This window comes from Eriocheir sinensis, chromosome 31 (assembly GCF_024679095.1).
Source record: "Eriocheir sinensis breed Jianghai 21 chromosome 31, ASM2467909v1, whole genome shotgun sequence".
In the NCBI taxonomy this organism is placed as follows: domain Eukaryota; kingdom Metazoa; phylum Arthropoda; class Malacostraca; order Decapoda; family Varunidae; genus Eriocheir; species Eriocheir sinensis.
Window position 1 is genome coordinate 5,114,506 of NC_066539.1, and position 21,013 is coordinate 5,135,518.

The window sequence follows — 21,013 nt, forward strand, 5'->3', positions numbered from 1 at the left end:
ACTTCTCTCCCTCCTACTTTCGCTCTTTCATATCCCTTCACCTGCTTCCTCTTTCCTCTGCTGTTCTCGCTTTTCTTTCTCCTCCTTTCGCTTTTTCATTCTATTCACCTGGTTCTCCTTTACCTCGATATTCTAATTTTTCTTCCTCTTACTTTCGTTCTTTCATATCCCTTCACCTGCTTCCTCTCTCCTCTGCTATTCTCGCGTTTCTTCCTCCTCCTTTCGCTCCTTCATTTCATTCATCTGTTTCCCCTTTCCCTCGATATTCTAATTTTTCTTCCTCTTACTTTCGCTCTTTCATTTTATTTCACCTGCTTCCCTTTCTCTCCCCCATGCACACCTGGGAGAAACACGTGTGGCCAGGACTCAGGTGGACACAAAAAAAGAACGTTATTACCAAGCACGGCCAGCACACAATAGCTTCATTTCGCCTCTAAAGACTCGGCAATTACGACGGCGATAAGATCTAAGCGAAAAAGCCGTCATGGCCGCCGGTAAATTCTTAACATCCTTACTAATTGCGAGGCTCAGGGGCTCTCGGGCGGCGCTCCGTCAACATTAACTCCGCAGCAGAATTTAATGTTACGCGAAATGATTTATCGAAGTAGGACGTGAGGTAACTGTGTGTGCGTTTAGGGGGGGGAGGGTTGCGGGTCGTGCGTGGGGTGTGTGTGTGTGTGTGTGTGTGTGGGTGTGGGTGTGAAGTGGCTGTTATTGTCTCTCTCTCTCTCTCTCTCTCTCTCTCTCTCTCTCTCTCTCTCTCTCTCTCTCTCTCTCTCTCTCTCTCTCTCTCTCTCTCCAAGCCTTTCATTCTCACTCTTGCTCTCTCTCTCTCCCTGTTTTCTATACCTTCCTCTCTTTTCCTCTCTTTTATACTTTCCCTTAAACCTCGCCTATGCTTCTTAATCTTTATCTTTTCCTCGGCTTTCCTTTTTCCTATCCCTTTAAGAAATGATATGTAGGACGCTTTGCTAGTTTTCCGCAATATTTTCCAGTTCCGATCTATCATCACAAACTTAAATTTATTCAACTTTTTCTTCCTTTCAAGTTTTCTGGCCTTCCTTAGCTAAAAGTTTTAATTTATTCAGCAAACTGTAACTAATTCTGACATTTTAGGCTATTCGCGTTTTTTTTATTTCTTTAATTTTATTCGTTTTTGGTGTTAATTCTATAGTCTTTCTCCTTCAACGGTACAGAGAGACTAATATTGCTTTCAAGGGTTAATCTTGACAATAAACTAAACGTGGAGAGTAAAATAAAGAAGAGGAAGAAAAAATAAGGAAGAAAAAATGAAGAAAAACAAAACGAAAAGAGGTAAATAAGGAAGAGAAAAGATAAGGAAGAAAAAGGAAGGAAAGGAAAGGCAAGGAAAAGGAAGGAAAGGAAAGGGAAGAAAAGGAAGGAAAGGAAAGGGAAGGAAGGAAAGGAAAGGGAAGGAAAAGGAAGGAAAGGAAAGGAAAGAAAAGGAAGGAAAGGAAAGAAAAGGAAGGAAAGGAAAGAAAAGGAAGGAAAGGAAAGGGAAGGAAAAGGAAGGAAAGGAAAAGGAAGGAAAAGAAAGAAAAGGAAAGGGAAGGAAAAGGAAGGAAAGGAAAGGGATGGAAAAGGAAGGAAAGGAAAGGGAAGGAAAAGAACAGGATAATTGAGATGAGTTCGCTGGAATGTTACGAAAATCAGAGAGGCGTGAAAGCCGGGAGAAAGGTGAGGTGCGATGGGGGGTGGGGAGGGGGGGGGTGAATGAAGGGGGGCTGGGAGGGGGGGGCTGTGTGTTAGAGGGGGGCGGCGGTGCGAAAGGTGTGGGAGGGAGGGCTGGTGAGGTGAGAATTACATCTGGCGGGGAGGGCAGGTGGGCGGGGAGGGTTAAAAGGTGAGTTTGAGGAATGTAATTAGGACTCAGGTGAGATACTGGAGAACATACGTCTCTCTCTCTCTCTCTCTCTCTCTCTCTCTCTCTCTCTCTCTCTCTCTCTCTAAATACACCGCAATGCCATTAATTAGTTTTTTTCAATGCCTACGTCAACATTTACACACTACGTAATGATCTAATGGCGTAGATCACTAACAACGAATACGAATTGAACAACGAATAGGTAAACTTTATTGACTGGTTTTGAGTACTTATCTATACTCCATTATATTTAAATCTAATTACAATACCTAATATTTATACTCCTACAAACTAACTGACTAAGGACTTCCCTGCTGTGTGTGTCAGACACGCCAGTCCTCGTCGACAGACCAACTTGGTCGGCTAGATTTCGATCGCCGATAGAGTCGGTCTGTCGGCTCCCTGCTACGCCGCCTTTGGCAAAGGCCCGTGCTCCCTCGTGCAAGAGGGAGCAATCTCCCCCTCCCCCCCACCCTGCTGTGAGATAATGAGTGTTTTAAAGGCCCGTTCCCTCCTCCCTCTCTCCCTCCCTTTCTTCTCCCATCTTTTTACCCTTCGTCAAACGCAAGTCAGTCGTGCACACAATGAAACATGACATTAGCAACTCTTTTACAGTCTCGTCCGGTCTTCACAATGCGTTTTCAATTACCCACAAGCCAAAGCCCTCCGCGTCTTTCTCCCTTTTCTCTTCTCAGCTCTCTCAATTTTCCGTACCACGTGACTCGGGACCCAGACAGGTGCGTTAATTACCTCCCGGTGAAGTGCCATTACCTAAACTACAGAGAAGAGAAACCGGCGGCCTGAGATGTAATATTTCAGGACCCGACGAAATTACAGCATCCCCCGCGGCCTGATCTTACCCTCGCCTCCCACCGCGTCGAACCTGCTCCTTCCTCCCTCTCCCCCCCTCGTGTGTGTGTGCGCTGGAGTGTGGAAAGGCAGAGTCAAATTGCTTTCCACTGAGGTTAGCAGCAAAGGCCACCACTCCCCTATTTGTAAGAAGGGAAAGGCAAGGCGGGTTAATGAGGAGACCAAGAATAAAATGTAAAGGCTTAAAAGGATGGAGCTCGTTGTATGTTGCTGTATAAGGCCCAGACAGCAGTTGTAGACGTGTGTAGCCTTTGGAAGCGGCATGTCTCTTTAAATCCACAGCAACCCATAACTAAGAACGTCTTGACACCGACTACCTTATTCACAATCTATGTTTTTGAAGATTAGACTGCAAGAAGTTGAAGTTGGTTGGGACACATTTCCTTCAGCCCACGTCCGCCCACGAGCTAGAGCATCTTAACACCCATTTACCTTATTCACTGTGTATGTTTTTGAGGCTTAAACAATAGTAGTAGAAATGGATAACGTTAGTAAGGGATAAGTTTCCTTCAGCCTAATACAGCCCATGATCCCAAACCTTGTAACACCCATTTCCTTATGCATTGTGTGTGTTCTTGAGTTACACAATAGTGGTATAATTGTGTAATGTTAGGAAGAGACAAGTTTCCTTCATCCCAAACTTTGTAACACCCATTTCCTTATTCATTGTGTATGTTCTTGAGTTACACAATAGTGGTATAATTGTGTAATGTTAGGATGGGACAAGTTTCCTTGTAACACCCATTCCCTTATGCATTGTGTGTGTTCTTGAGTTACACAATAGTGGTATAATTGTGTAAGGTTAGGACGGAACAAGTTTCCTTCAACCCACTACCGCCCACGACCCACAGTCTCTGGACACCAAGGATCATTCTGCACTGACCTTCTGAATGTCTTTTTTTCACTCTCACAAGGATAGCAGAGCCGCCTCCCTCACACCCTTACCTGCAACAGAGGAAAAACAAACATAAGCAAACACTTGGATTGATATTAAGAAAGGTCGTAAAAGATAACAGAGGTGACAGGAAGATAAATCAACTACTAACAGCTGGAAAGAAAACGTGATAAAGAAACTGAAAAAAAAAAAGTAATTAAGTAAACATTCTCCAGTTTACTTTCACTTCCTCTCTTACCTTCCTTCTCTGTGATGCTTCAAGTGAGCTTATAATGATGATAGTGATAATTATAATAACTAAAATAATAAAATAATGTGATAATGCAAGTATATTAAGCTTTATACAGGTGTGGGCAGGCAAGAAGCAAAAACTATAGAAAAAAAAACAGGTGAGTGGGCGTGGGTGTCGGGCGTGTCGGTGTAGGTGGACGTCCAAGGGTGGATGGAAGGCAGGGAGGGGCAGAGGTAAGGGTAAGGGGCAGAAGGTGAGTGGCATCGTAACTTACAACACAGGTGAGCTAGAGGGACAAGGGACGAAGGGAAAACAGGGGTGAGTGGGCCTCGTGGTCGTGGTGTAAGGGTAGACGACATGTATGAAGAGGAAGAGGAGGAAGAGAAGAAGGAAGAGGAGGAACACTTGGGTGAGTAAGAAAAGGGAATGGAGAAAGAGGAAGAGAAGAAGGAAGAGGAGGAACACTTAGGTGAGTAAGAAAAGGGAATGGAGGAAGAGGAAGAGAAGAAGGAAGAGGAGGAATACTTAGATGAGTAAGAAAAGGGAATGGAGAAAGAGGAAGAGAAGAAGGAAGAGGAGGAACACTTGGGTGAGTAAGAAAAGGGAATGGAGAAAGAGGAAGAGAAGAAGGAAGAGGAGGAACACTTAGGTGAGTAAGAAAAGGGAATGGAGAAAGAGGAAGAGAAGAAGGAAGAGGAGGAATACTTAGGTGAGTAAGAAAAGGGAATGGAGAAAGAGGAAGAGAAGAAGGAAGAGGAGGAACACTTAGATGAGTAAGAAAAGGGAATGGAGGAAGAGAAGTTTTGGTATAAAAGAGAAGACAGACAGAGGAAGTGACGGATAAGAAGGAAAAGTAGTTATGAGGTTAATGAGTGGAAAGCACGAAAAGGAGGAGGAGAGAGAAACATAAAGAGAAGGAAGAGATTGATGAAGAGAACAAGATGATGATGATGATGATAATGATGATGATGATAAGAAGAGAAGGAGAGTGAGAGCGAGGGGTATTGCAATGGGTGAATCATGGTGGAGGGAGTCGTATATCAAAGTCTCCTTCCATAACAACACTCGGATGGCTGAAAGGCTGACTGGTTCAATGGCTGGCGCGCTGCGTTTGTCTGTTCTTCATGAGCACAATTACCAACAGACAGACAAAGAGAAAGAGAGTGTCGCTCCATTGAAAGGTGTTGGAAAGGCTCTTCAGAAATCAAAACCAAGACAAAGAAATGCTTAAGAGGAAGAATGATCGGGTGAAGGGAATGAAAAGAAGAAATATAGCGAACAGGAAGAGAAAGTGAATAGTGAAAAGAAATGGAGATAGAGAGATAGACAGAGAGATAGATAGAGATAGATAGAGATAGATAGATAGATAGAGATAGATAGATAGATAGATAGAGAGAGAGAGAGAGAGAGAGAGAGAGAGAGAGAGAGAGAGAGAGAGAGAGAGAGAGAGAGAGAGAACAAGGACGTAGGAAGAAGATAATAAAAATAATGAGAAGCAGGAAAGCGAACAATGGAAGAAGGAAAAGAAAGATAGAAATAAAGAATAACGATGAATAGAATAGATATGACCTTTGACGAGAGAGAGAGAGAGAGAGAGAGAGAGAGAGAGAGAGAGAGAGAGAGAGAGAGAGAGAGAGAGAGAGAGAGAGAGAGAGAGAGAGAGAGATACACACACACACACACACACACACACACACACACACACACACACAAAGAGGAGGTGCCAGCGCGGAGGTCAGCACGGATGGAAAAGAATAATAAGGAAGAATAAACACGAACAACAATAACGAACAGTACCGGGAGCGCCTTAGACCAACAAATAACTTCACAATCATAACATCGCACGCCGCCATGATTCCTCGGTGCCTGGTGTTGCTGCGTCAGGGAGGAAAGGAGGAAAGACTGAAAGGAAGGGCAGGAGGGAGAGAGATCAGGGAGGAGAGGAGGAAGGAAGGAAAGAAGGGCAGGAAGGAAGGAAATCAGGGAGGAGAGGAGGAAGGAAGGAAAGAAGGGCAGGAGGGAAGGAAATCAGGGAGGAAACGAGGAAAAAATGAAGGAAGGAAATCAGGGAGGAGAGGAAGAAGAAAGGAAAGAAGGGCAGGAGGGAGAGAAATCAAGGAGGAGAGGAAGAAAGAAAGGAAGGGCAGGAGGGAAGGAAATCAGGGAGGAAAGGAAGAAGAAAGGAAAAAGAGGAAAGGAAATCAGGGAGAAGGAAAGGAAAGGGGGATAGGAAGGAAGGAAATCATCACCAACGAAAAAAATAAACAACAAATAAATGATCATCGTGGTAATAGTAGTAATAACTGATCGATGCGGGGTGGCTGACAAAGGAGGACAAGGGAAGTACTATGAATGAATGAATGAATGAATGACGGATGAAGTGTTGGGAATGTTAATCAAGACCCTTTCCTCCCTCATTAAGTACCGCACGCCTATACATAACTGCGTACTCTCCGTATAAGGAAAAAAATAGATAGATACTAATGGAGGAACCTGAGAGTAAAACGAAAGAGAAATTGACGAAGAGGAAGCAGGTATTAAAGAGGAGATTAAGAAGAGGAAGGAGAAAGGTCAGAGAAGAGAAACACGTGCCAGTTGAGTAGGATGAAGCTGAGTGAAATAAAGTAGAGAAAAATGAATGACCATACGCCATAAAAATCAATCAGTAAAGTGTAACGTACTAGAAACAGCATAAAAAAAAGGTAGGAGACCATGTACGACTTAAAGAACCAAAGAATAAGAGAGAAAACACACATTAAACCAAAAGAAAAAGGAAATACTAAATAAATGGAGAGAGAGAGAGAAACGGAAAAAAAACAGAGACAGACAGACAGACAGACAGATGAAAGGCAGCCCGAACACACGCCCATCCATCACAATTTCTGGCCCCACACACAGCTTACAGAACGCTCCGCTAGATGGCTCACTGAATAAACATGGAACGAGCGGAGGGCGGCTTGTTGAGAGTCCCTTAATATAACCCTCCCGACTGCTCTGTGCGTGTGTGTGTGTGTGTGTGTGTGTGTGTGTGTGTGTGTGTGTGTGTGTGTGTGTGTGTGTGTGTGTGCTGCCCCGAGCCACGTGTAACTGTATACCTTCAGCGCGTGTGGGTTGACCTGTTCTTACTTCCTCGCCTCTGCACCCTCTCCCTCTCTCCCTCTCTCTCTCTCTCCCTCCCTTCTCCTAGTGGTCCATTCTCCCTCCTTCACCCGGTCTCTATAACCTCTTCCTCCTCTTCCTCCTCCTCCTTCCTGGTCCCTACTGTAGTCCCATCCCTCCTTCTCCTTATTATTTGTTAAGTTTTTTTATTTTGTATTTCTCGTTCAGGTGTTTTATAATAGTTAAGAAAAGTGGAGTTTAAGTATAAATTGTGTTGCGTGGTGGTTGTGGTTGCTGCAGTGGTAGTGGTAGTAGTAGTGGTAATAGTAGTAGTAGTGGTAGTAGTAGTGGTAGTAGTAGTGGTAGTAGTAGTGGTAATAGTAGTAGTAGTAGTGGTAGTAGTAGTGGTAGTAGTAGTGGTAGTAGTAGTAGTAGTAGTAGTAGTAGTAGTAGTGGTAATAGTAGTAGTAGTAGTGGTAGTAGTAGTAGTAGTAGTAGTAGTAGTAGTAGTGGTAATAGTAGTAGTAGTAGTAGTGGTAATAGTAGTAGTAGTAGTAGTAGTAGTAGTAGTAGTAGTAGTAGTAGTAGTAGTAGTAGTAGTAGTAGTAGCGCACCCATTTGCCCTTCAAGACACGCAAGGTAAATGCTATCAACCAATATATTCTTTTCCTTCTTTTCCACTTTTCACTTTTTTCCCCATTTAATTTATTGTTTCTTTTTATCCCTCTTTTTTTTCCTTTCCTCCCTCTTTTTTTTCTTTTTCACCTTTTGCTATTTTTTTCCTCCTTTTTTGTTATAATATTTGTGGCCTTTTTTGGTCCTTTTTTGTGTTACTTTTTATTCGGTTCCTCTTTTTTATGCTGTTACGAACCCTTTGCTTCTTGCCGCAGGAAATATACTTTTAATAAAAAAAAAAAAAACTCCTTTTCCTCTCGAGAAATACTCACTCATAATATATATATGTTTTATACTGATCGATTGAGCTGCAGGAGTAAAATTATATTCAGAGTAAGACTTAAACGCCGGGCCAACAAACCCTTCATTAGGATAAAAAAAGGTCATCCTTCACACACACACACACACACACACACACACACACACACCTTGACAACAGTCCTACTAAACATACGAAGGTTACTCTCAGAGGAGAAAGAGGAGGAGTTATTTTGCACGCAGGTTTCGTCACACACTGCAAACAATGTAACACGTGGGTGACAGCACAGCCCTCTAGTCATGGCGCCGGTGTGTGTGTGTGTGTGTGTGTGTGTGTGTGTGTGTGTGTGTGTGTGTGTGTTATTTCTGAACAGGAATCATAAATATATAGTGAGGAGATCAAATACACAAAATTAGAAACAAATATGCACCTGGAATAGAAAGTAACTCAATATTCTTATGCAAGGAAGAAGAGTATTTGAAAAGGAAGATAAACCTCGCTATGCATTACTGAAAAATGAATGGAACTTTTTAAACGGGAAATTAAAGTAAACCAATCAAGGAACATATATAAAAAAACTAGTCTACGAATCTTAGTGATAAACAAATAAGAAAACAACAACGCCCCCATAAGTCACGCTCCTTCCCTCATACATAACACCCTTCACGATGATTATTCGCTTATTCTCGATGCAGTTCTCACGCCAGTGCTTAGAGTCACCTTGGTCGGCGCTCCACTGGCTGCCTCCACCTCCCTCTTGCACCACCATGACCATAAACTCCACCACCACCACCATTATCACCATCAATGCTTCCACCACCTCCACCAACTCCTACTAACGACATTATTATAAAACTACTACAATTATTACCACTACTACTGTTGCTTCTGTCATTACTACTACTACTACTACTATTACTACTACATCTACTACTCCTGCTGCTGGTGTTGCTACTACTACTACCACTACCTCCACTCACGTCCACAGCCATATCAACCATCAATACTACTACCACTACGACCACCATCATCACAACCGCCACCACCACCACCGCCGCCATGGGGATCCGCGAAGCAAAGAGAATGTAATCGCTACGTTGCGTCACCTAAAAATTACGATGCAGGAGGTGGTAGGGTCGACGCTCGCGGTGGCTATAATGACGGACGCGACGATGATGCCAATGATGATGATGGCCATGAAAGCGACTGGGTGTACGAGTAAGGGAGGGGGGAAGGCAACGAAAACTCCAGGAAAGAAAAAAAAAAAAGAGGTAAATTTAGAAGCAGAAATCGGAGGTGCAGTGTCCGGTAAAAATAAGAAAGAATAGAGTATAATTTTGTATCCAGAGATGACGATGATGGTGATGATGACGGGAGTGACTGGCAAAGAGGGTCAAGCAAATATTTATCTCCAGCCTGGTAAAGAAAAAAAAGGTAAAAAATCATAATTAAAAAGAAAAGACGGTGGAAAAACAGAATAACGAAATAGAAAATAATGAAAACAGAGATACATAAAGTTATTCCACATTCGTACATCTAGAACAATTACAGGAAAGTGGGACACACAGATTCATGGATGATGTGGATAACAAAATAGTGGTCAGAGGTTTATAGGGTCCGTCTGTGTGTCTGTTTTGCCGTGTGTGTGTGTGTGTGTGTGTGTGTGTGTGTGTGTGTACGTGTGGGCCGGTCTGCCTCACCTCCTGCAGACTTCCTTCTGTATCCTTGTGCAACCCAACCCTTAAAAAAAAAGTTAAAGGACACATATAAAAGAAAGGCACAAAACCGACTAGGAGTAAAGGGCAACACATATGGGACAGGTGGTGGTGATGGTGGTGATGGTGGTGATGGTGATGGTGGTGGTGGTGGTGGTGGTGATGGTGAAAAAACAGCGTCTGTCCACTTGAACCATAGAACAATTGCATACCGCTGCTAATGTGTGTGGGAGTGTATGTGTGTGTGTGTGTGTGTGTGTGTGTGTGTGTGTGTGTCACTCAAGGTCATCCGTACACCCACACACACACACACACACACACACACACACACACACACCGAGACCTCTCATGTATTCCCTCTCACGATGACGGCGCCGCAGCACGATTTAGCTGAGTTTGTGTTGTTGTTCTTGTTTCGTGTTGTTGTAATCGATCTTTTTCTAGCTGGGAATGAAGCTAAGAAAGAGTTTATAATAGAGCTAATACGGAAACAGCACGAGTTACTACTACTTCTGATATAACTACTACTATTTGTACTACTGCTGCCTATGTTGTGACTACTACTACTACTACTACTACTACTATTACTACGTCTAGACATCGTTGTATGGGTCTGGCAGTCACTACGCAGCGTCACCTAACAGTACCTGCCACTACCTTGCCGCGGGGCGCTAGGGAGACGTGAGAAGCGGAGACTTTTTAGCATCTTACTGTTACTGTGGAAAGGATATGTAGGCAAGGGTAAGGAAGACAAAATGTTCACTTGTTGCACCGCGCTGAAGATATTTAGGTTGGTATTGTTAGACACTTTCGCTTCTCACATCAGCTATTTCTAAAGGTCAAAGAGGGGATCAATCGGGTTCTAATGAGTGTTTCTTTAGGTTCACGGCACAGAAGAAGGGTCAAACTACCACCAGGGCCATAAAACTACTCCTGAAAATGCCCAAAACTCCTACGAAAAGCCTTGTCAAATAGTGAACTTGGGCAAGGAAATCTTTAGCAATACAGCCCTTAATGTAAACTTAGACATTAGACAAGCATATTACAGTGATGAAGATGTTGGTAATGAGAGCTATTTAGGGGTACGTGATATACTCCATGAAAGCTTTAAGATATTTTTTCCTGTTTCTTGTATGTTGTAACTATTCATGTCGAGACTTTCTTCCTTCTTTCCTTCTCCTTCTCAACCTTTTTCTCTTTTTTTCGTCCCCTCTTTTTATCTTCCTTATTCTTTTCTTAAATCTTTATATATTCCTCTTCTTTTTTTCTCCTAATTACTGTGCCTCTTCGTCCATTATTTCTTTCGTCTGCCTATTTTTTTCTACTTCCTTCTCTTTTCTTCCCTTTCCTCTCCCCCCTCTTCTTCTATTTCGTATTTTTCTTCACTTCAAATATTTTTTTTCCTCCTCCTGTTCTTTTTTTCTGTTCCTTCTCTTCCTCCAAATCTTCTCCCATCTTCTCGTGCGAGTCTTAAGAGCCCACAATGTCTCGCAAAGTCCACGTTACAGCCCTTTAAAGTCCCTGCTGCGACATTCCTGCGGGAGAGCCTGTCCTTGGCACGACGCACCTGTCCGGCTCCCCTGTCCATCCCTGAGTGCCCGGCGCCTCACCACACCGCCGCCAAGGCCAAGTGTCGCTAATTCATTCCCGGCAGGCAAACAAATAAGCCGATAGCATCAACAGGGTACTCAGGCGCGCCCATGCATTAAAGAGGAAGATACGTGCGTCAGAACCCATGCATAAGAAGAGCCACATACATATATAAGGGAATACATATACATACATACATATACACACACATACAGGTAAGCTATTAATACACGCACACCCTTGCATTCAACACACACACACACACACACACACACACACACACACACACACACACACACACACACACACAGATCCCCTCTCCCCCCCCCACACACACTAACTTACCAACACTAACACCGACACACATTAGCCACACACACAGGTAAAAACAAACATCAACCCATTCTTCACCCATTACTTGAGGACTCGCGCAAAAAAAACATTGCTCTCTAGGTAACGGGCCTTGGATATCAAAAGGTCAGCGAGTCACTCAGTCACTCCTACGCAGGCGACTTGAACCAGACCTGTGACTTGATCCCAGTAAAGAGGTGGAGGATAAGACTGAAGAGGAGGACAATAATTAGGAGGAGGAGGAGGAGGATTTGAAGAAGAGGAGGAGGAGGACTAATATGAAAAAAAATGCAGGAAAGGAATAATACCAAGAAAAGTTCTAAAAGTAAAGTAAAGCGAAGGAAGAAAAAAACAACGCACTATCAGAAGAAGGAGGGATAAGAAAAAAGGGAGGAAAAACAACAACAACAAACAAGAGCAAAGACTGGAAAGGAGGAAAGGGAGGAAAAAAATATACAAGGTTAGACCATAAGCAAGAGGAGGAGGAGGAGGAGGAGGAGGAGGAGGGTATTCTGGCTGCTCTCCATGCATGTCAGCCTCAAGGTCACAGAGGATGCTTGGCGGTGACCAGGACTGCAGGCACGCCGTTGAAGGGGGGTGGGGGGGGGGGGAGAGAGAGAGAGAGAGAGAGAGAGAGAGAGAGAGAGAGAGAGAGAGAGAGAGAGAGAGAGAGAGAGAGAGAGAGAGAGAGAGAGAGAGAGAGAGAGAGAGAGAGAGAGAGAGAGGGGAGGGGGGAGGGAGAGAGAGAGAGGGAGAGTTAAGGAAGCAAGGGAGGAGGCAGGTCAGACGAAGGGAGGGAGAAGGCAGGTCAGAGGAAGGGAGGAAAGAGGCCCATTGCAGGTGAGGAGTCTAGGAAAACTTCTGATAGTCTGGTTATGCTTTAGACGTAGAAGCGTTTTCGAACCTTTTTATTTTTTTTATTTTTACAGCAGAGGAGACAGTTCAAGGGCGTAAAAAAAAAGAAAACAATAATGAAAAAAAGCCCGCTACTTACTGCTCCTATGTGTTCAAGGTAACGACATACTGCAAATTCTCAGACAGACTAGGAAAGAAATTTAATAGGACTCACCTCCGGCGCATATCACTAAAACAAACGCAGACGATACAGTTTATTTGTTCATGTTTAGAGCGCAGTGACGTTTCCGAACTTCTAACCGATTGCACTCTTCCAGATAGACTAGGAAATAAATATAAGTAAGATTAATTTCCGAGGCATATCACTTGAATTAACGAGGACTGTATTCTGTTTATAGTGTATCGGAATGCGTCAGGCAACAAACCCTAGTTAAGTTTTCGTTGTGGATTTTCATTATACTTACTCAGTTCCTCTTTCGAAATCAGGTACACTTCAGAGAGAAAGTAAATTTATACTCCGGTAACTTGTACTTGGTCCTTTTCTTTCCTTTCTTTTTTATACTTTCTCGACACCGCGGGGTATATTTTCGATAATTTTCACATTTTAAAATTGGCTCATAAATTCATGCCGCGAAAGTAAAGTAATTTCTGCCAGCAAGCGCATGTTATTAGATAGAAACTCAACGTTGCCCTTCTCTTTTTTCTTTGCCTTTTCCTTCGCCTTCCCAACACTTTCAGATCCATTTTCTGAACTAATTTCCTTCTCTCAAAATGACTTAATAGCTTATGCAGAGAAGTAAACTGATATTCACTCATCTTTATTTATTTTATTTGCTCTTTCTTTTATTTTACTGACTCGCCAACATATACCTTCATTCAGTAATTTCCAGCGCTCACAATCGTCTTTTAATTATATGCAGAGAAACTTATGAGCACGATATTTAAACTCTTCTTCAACTTTGCTTTTTCCCCCATTTCCTTTGCCATTTCTTTCACTTTCCCGATACTTCCAGACAAATTTCCTTCATTAATTTTCACCCTTCAAGCTATGCAGAGAAGCTTAAGTAATATGTACCGATCTTTTCCCTTTTCTTTGCTCTTTCTCTCATTTCCCCCGACGCTCTAAGATACAATTTCTCTCGCTAATTTCCACCCGTCACAATAACCTTATAACTTTATGCAGGGAGACTAAGCTAATCGTTATGCCTGCAAGAGCACCAAAACAACCCTCCCTCACCTTTGAACTTCTCCCTTTTCTTCCCTTTTTTTCCTCACCCTGCACACTTTCAACACCTTAAACAGTATATTTCCCTTCGGTGGTCTCCTCTGGCACAACCAAATCCCTGAGTGAACTCTCGATAAACTGCACAAGGGAATGGAGAGTGATGAATTTCTTCCTTTCCTTCCCTTTTTCTCTGACCATGCAAACTTACGACACCTTAAACAGTATATTTCCCTTCGGTGGTCTTCTCTGACACAACCAAATCCCTGACTGAACTCTGGGTGAAAGGCGCGAGGCAAGGGAGAGTGAAAAGCATGAGAGAGAGTGAAACTATCGAGGAAATATCAATGTAAGAGCCGTCATTCTCCCCGAGGCTGCGTTCCTATTGTTTCATGGTGTGACTTTGGGTGTTTCAGGAGGGAATTTTTGGGTCTTGTGATAGTACGTGTGATAGGGTGTAGGGGGGGGAGAGAGAGAGAGAGAGAGAGAGAGAGAGAGAGAGAGAGAGAGAGAGAGAGAGAGAGAGAGAAAGTAAAGTGGAGAGGAAAAACTCTTAAATCGCCTTGCAAAATACACACTCAGCACAGTTTTATGGGGGTGGCACGAGTGTTGATTTTCTCTCTCTCTCTCTCTCTCTTCAAAATTGTAAAAAATGTAAAAATGCAAACGGGTTATATACGAGAGAGAGAGAGAGAGAGAGAGAGAGAGAGAGAGAGAGAGAGAGAGAGAGAGAGAGAGAGAGAGAGAGAGAGAGAGAGAGAGAGAGAGAGAGAGAGAGATGGGGGGGAGGAGGGGAAACGAGTATCGGTAACCTCCACGGCTCACCTCTTTTGCCTCCTCCTCCTCCTCCTCCCCGTAAACAAGAGGAAGATGGAGGAAGAAGGAGAGAAGAAAGATGGTGAGAGCGTAGGAGAGGGGTCGGAGTAGGAGGAGGGGAGAAGGAAGGGAAGGGAGATAAAACGGGGAGAAGGGAGGAAAAAAGAGAAGGAGAGGATTGGAGGAATATAAGGGAAGGAAAGGGGGTATGGGGGAGTGGAGGGAAAGGGATATTGACGTAAAGAAGACGGATGGAGAGAGATGGAGGGAGGGAGTAAAATTGTGACATAGAACTGCTAAGGGGAATGATTACAGGAACAAAAAAAATCCCTAATAAGCAAACTCTCTCTCTCTCTCTCTCTCTCTCTCTCTCTCTCTCTCTCATACAACTAACTTTCTTTGTCTTTCTTAGTTTCTTTCTTTTTTTTCTGTTTTTCTTTTTCATTTTCTTTCTTTCTTTCTTTCTTTCTTTCTTTCTTTCTTTCTTTCTTTCTTACTTTCGTTCTGGCTTTCTTTCGTTCTGGCTTTCGTTCTTACTTTCGTTCATTTCTCTTTCCTTCTTTCCTTTTTCCATTTTTTTTATTTATTCTCTCTCTCTCTCATATAATTTATACCCTATTGATTCCACACGGCTTACTTCCTCGATATACAAATAGGAAAGAATAAAACGATAACAATAAAATCCATCAACATCAACATCATCATTAGCGTTCAACATCCTTTAAAATGTTGGCGTGTAGGAATAAATGAGTTTGATTAGGATTAAGGAATTGAATGAGAAAGTAAATGAACGAATAGGTTAAAAAATTGAGCGGCAAAGTTTGAATGAGTGCAGAAGCGAGTGAGAGAGAATGAAATAAATAATTGAACTACCTCGAGGAAGGAAAGAAAGATCGTAATAATGATACAAAGAATAATACAACCATAAACTAAAAAAAAAAAAAGCATCATTAAAAGGAGGAACATGTTTTGCTTGTGGGGAGAGTGAACACACACACACACACACACACACACACACACACACACACACACACACACACACACACACACACACACACTAAAATGACACTTTTTCTTAAACAAAGGGGAAATGTGAGCCACCGTGTGTGTGTGTGTGTGTGTGTGTGTGTGTGTGTGGCTTTTCTGCTCAAGGCCACCTGGCTGGATGATGACCGAGACACACACACACACACACACACACACACCACACACACACACACACACATCCCCTTATATTGTCACCATACACACACAAGCGCGGCAGGAAGGTGTGTGTGTGTGTGTGTGTGTGTGTGTGTGTGTGTGTGTGTGTGTGTGTGTGTGTGTGTATGCGCGTAAGTATAAAGATTTTTCAAGATTTCTTTGTTCTATTTTAATGTCTAAAGTTCCTTGATCTCTGTCACTTCCCACAGTTTTTTGACACTGACACTTCCGTTGGGTGTCAGAAGCAAGCCGCCCGTGGCACTCTCCCTCCCCTCTCCCTTCCCTCCCTTCCCCCCCCTTCCCTTACTCTCTCCCTCCCTCCCGTCAGCGTCGCCCTCAGCGTGTATGAGAAGGTGCCCTTGAGAATGTGAGAGTGGAGAGAGTATGACTAAAGGAAGGCACGCGAAGATGACGAAGGAGGAGGAGGAGGAGGAGGAGGAGGAGGAGGAGGTGGTGTAGATTGAAGAAGAAGAAGACGAAGTAGAAGTAGAAGTAGAAGAAGAAGAAGAAGAAGAAAGAAAGAAGACGCAGACGAAGGAGAAAGATGACGGTTATAATGACGACAACGATGATTAAGGCAACTCATGAAGGGAAAAGACGAAATAGAGGATGAAAAAGAGAGATGATGATGATGACGATGATAATGAAGGCTTAGACAGTGCTGTTTTAACTGTTTCTTCCTTCTGCCGTTTGGTGATGAAGATGATGATGATGATGATGATGATGATGATAGTGGCGAGAATGATGAAGGAAAGTGTTGCTATTAAAACTCGAACAAGCAACCCAGAACCAAAATGAATAGACGAAAAAAAGGTGACTAAAACAGAAGAAAGTTGTATATGGAAAAAAAAGCTTAAAAAAGGTAAGAATATATAACGTAACTGAAGAAGATTTAAAGGAAAACGGCAATAAACTGACGAATTAAAACGAAAAAAAAAAATCCAAAAATAGAATAACTTAAAAACAAACAGAAATAGATAGGAATAAAAAATAAAAATAAATAAAAGTGAAATAATAAGACAACAGAAAATAAAACAGAATATCAAATCATAAACAGGCAAAACAATAAAGAATAAAAGCCAGAAAAAGAGTAAAACGAGGGAAGGGAACCTGCATCACGTGACTTTCTAAATAAAACTGAAAGAAGAAAAAAATATAAAGGAAAAAAAAGAATGAAAAAAGGAAAAAAAAAGGAGAGCATCAGTTTCTGTCCTCCAGGGGATTGACCTCAGACCGAGACCGAGAGCGAGAGCGAGAGAGAGAGAGAGAGAGAGAGAGAGAGAGAGAGAGAGAGAGAGAGAGAGAGAGAGAGAGAGAGAGAGAGAGAGAGAGAGAGAGAGAGAGAGAGAGAGAGAGAGAGAGAGAGAGAGAGAGAGAGAGAGAGAGAGAGAGAGAGAGAGAGAGAGAGAGAGAGAGAGAGAGAGAGAGAGAGAGAGACCGAGGAAGTGGGTTGTGAGTGTGATTAGCGAAGAGTGACCGAAGGAGGGAGGAAGGGAAGGATAGGAGGAGGGAAAGGGTGTGGAGGAAGCCATGAAGAAAGGGAGGGAAGGAGGGAAGGAGACAGAGGGAGGGGGAAGGAAACCAAGACGGGGGGGGGAGGGGGAGGAAGGAGGTTGATGTGAGGAGGAGGAAATAATGAAGAGAAGGAAGAAAGGATAAAGAGGGGAAAGTGGAAGGACATTAAGGGAAACAAAAAGAAGAGAGAAAAGTATAGACGAAGAAAAGGAAGAACAGGAGAAGAATAAGGATAAAATAAACTGCAGGAGAAGAATAAAAGAGAAATATCATAAAACAGAGGAGAAAAAACAAAGAGGTAGGGGAGGAGGAGAAGGAGAGAAAAAAAAAAACAAGGAAGGAAGGAAGGAGGTGAAAGTGTGAAGGAAGCCATAAAGAGAGGAAGGAAAGGGGGAAAATAAGGAGTATGAAGGAAAAAAGGTGGAGGAATAAAGTTTAAAGAAGGGAGCCATGACGGAAAGGAGGGAGGGAGAATTTGGTGGAGGAGCGGAGGTAAGGATGGTGGAGGGGTGGAGGTAACCAGGCGAAGAGGGAAGGAGAGAGGGAGGTAGGGAGAGAGGGAGAGAGGGAGGTAGGGAGGGAGGGAGGTAACATGCACGCTAAGACAGTCGTTACCTGGTCCAGTGAGCGGCTTCAGGTGACCTCAGACTTGCAGGTGACCGGATGTTACCTAACCTTAAGCCCCCCCCCTCGCCCCCCCCCCTCTACTCTTCCATCCACTAACGGACCAACACCCACTCATCCACCCATTTACCCCCCACCCCACCCCTCACATGCATATAACTAACTTTCTTTTTTTTCTTTTTTTTTTCTTTTTCCTTTTCTTTCTTTCTTTCGTTCGTTCTTACTTTCGTTCTTGCAATCGTTTTTATTTTATTTTTCTTTCCTTCTTTCTTAGTTTCTTTTCCTGCCTTTCTTTTTTTTCTTTCTTTCTTGCTTTTTTCTTTCTTACTTTCTTTTTTCTTTCATTCCTTCTCTCTTTTCTCCCTCCTCAGGCTTGTCACGCACGTACTCTGCTTCCAACTCACCCACGCTCACTCACTCACCCACTCACACTCTCACCAAAGCACTCATTCACTCCCGCTGTTTTCCCGACGATTAATAATTATTCGCATTATTAGCCTTGAGAGCTTGCCCTTTGCCTGACACGCTTGCTTCCTCTCTCTTGCTCAACATTTGTTTCATTCACGCTTCTTGACGTAGGTTCATGTTTACAGCTCACCCTGACCTGCCCAAAGGAACTGTGGGGAGGAGGAGGAGGAAGAGGAAGAGGAGACGGAGGATTTAGCTAGCCGTTCTTGATGTTAATGAGCCTCCACGAAGAAGCACTAGATAGAGAAGTTAGAGAACGGTCATCGAACCCCATAATACAAATGCAAATATTGATGAGAAACGGACGATGATGATGATGATGATGATGACGTTACTTCGCCGTGTTCCGTATAGCATCCATATTGACAAGACCGACTGAGGGAATAACTGTGATGGGTGTATGATGTTAGATTCCATTTCCATCCTTAACATCTTATCTAGCACATGAATAGAGGGAATCTGGTCTTCACGCCACATATAATTTCACTGTTGAGGGAACGAAGGTGATGATTGTGATGGGCCCGTGGTGTTGGATTCTCTTTTCACCCTTTTAACTTTTTTCTAGCACATGTATAAAGGGAATCGGGTGTTCATGTCATGTAAATCCTCCCTGGTGAGAAGACAGAGGGAGATGATGGATGTGACGAGCCCGTGGTGTTAGATTCTCTGTTCACCCTTTTAACTTTTTTCTAGCACATGTATAGAGGGAATCGGGTGTTCATGTCATGTAAATCCTCCCTGGTGAGAAGACAGCGGGAGATGATGGATGTGACGAGCCCGTGGTGTTAGATTCTCTTTTCACTCTTTTAACTTACCTTTTCAAGCACATGTATAGAGGGAATCGGGTTGTCAAATCCTCCCCGGTGAAAAGACAGAGGGAGATGACGGATGTGAGAGCCCGTGGTGTTAGATTCTCTTTTCACTCTTTTAACTTATCGTTTCTAGCACATGTATAGAGGGAATCGGGTGTTCATGTCATGTATATCCTCCCTGGTGACAAGACAGAGATGACGGATGTGACGGGCACGTGGTGTTAGATTCCCTTCAGAATCTCTTATCATTCTTTGTATCTTTTATGCCTCCACACCGCCGCCGCCTTGCATGTCATGAAAATGCACATTCCCGCACGTCCAAGACACTTCGGGGTACAGTTAGGCGAGCGACAAAAGTCTTATTGCCTGGTGATAAGTAATAAAAGTCTGCACGCTTGACTAAGTCCTTGGTCGTCAAGTTAAGAACATAAGAACATAAGAACGTAAGGAGTATGCAAGAGGCTGGTTGGCCTATACATGACAGCTCCTGTTATCCTAACCCCACCTTACCTCACTATCCATGAATTTATCCAACCTCTTCTGTAATGTATCTATGGTATTGGCACCCACAACATGACTTTCAAGCCTGTTCCCTTCATCCACCACTATTTGTGAACCAATTCTTGCCTATGTCTTTGCTGAATCTGAATTTGTCTAACTTGAGATCATTGCTACGTGTCCTACCTGGCTCTTTTACTAACAGAATCCTAGTGACATCCCCTTTATTAAAGCCCTTCATCCATTTATAGACCTCGATCAGGTCTACTCGCAACCTTCACCTTTCTAGAGAGTGTGGATTTAAATGCTTAAAGGCAGAGGTGGAAGAAGTGTAAAAATAAGTGGAAAAGTGGAACAGAGAAGAAGTGGAGGCTGTGGAGGTTTAGGAGGAGGGTTGATGACTGAGAGACTTGTGAATGAATGCAAGGTGATGTGTAATAGATAGCTCGGTGGGTGGACGAGGCGGGTGGGTGGTGGAAGGGAGGGTGGGAGAGGGAGGGGGAGGGTGACGCAGTTGTTTGTTCTTCATATCGGGGTGAAGGAAAACTGCATTAGATTTCTCCTCATGCCGTTTTCATTGCGTCTCTTGCGTCTCATTGAAAGGGGTACTGCGTCGTATTGATATTCTTTGCATTTACATCTTTTACTCATCAATAAACCGGTATCACGAATAACTTAACAAAACATGAGATTAGAAAAAAAAAATGAAAATAAAACACGTAATTATAAAGACAAAACCTTTTCTGTTTGTGGTTTTCATATTCTCTATTTTCTTTTCGTTCCTTTTCCATAACAATTATTTACCGACTTCTTCAGCACTTGATATGACGCTCTTACCATTTTCTCCACGCATCCAATAACTTTCAAGTGATTTTCTGATATATTGCCTCAGCGTTTCATTATGGAAGCAAAACAGCAATCTCTTTATTCTCTTGTATACAAAAACTATTCAGTGATCATCAAATTTATAACTTCAGGCTTTTGATTTGACAGCATTAATGTTTTACTTTCCTATATACAAAAAGATTCAGTCATTTCTTTACATATTAAGCATTTTGGTATAGCAGCATTCTTAACTATTTCTTGTATCCGTAACTATCCATTCATTCCTCCTCGTACTGCTACTGAAGCATAAACACATCCTGCCAACACCCTTCTTACAGATTCGCACATCTTACTTAACATACCACCTGCACCCTCTCTTCCCTACCTTATCCCTCTCTATCTCCCTCTCTTCCTCCTGTTCCTCTACTCTCTCTTGATTCCTCTCCACCTATCATTCGTTGTTCTCTTCTCCTCTCTCTCTTTTCCTCCCCATTTCCTCTCTTCTCTGTTCTCTTAACCAAGGGGAAGAGACAGCCGCCAGAAACCAAGTAATGGAATGAGGGAAGCAGGGAAGGATGGAAGGAAAAGAAGGCAGTAAGGGAGG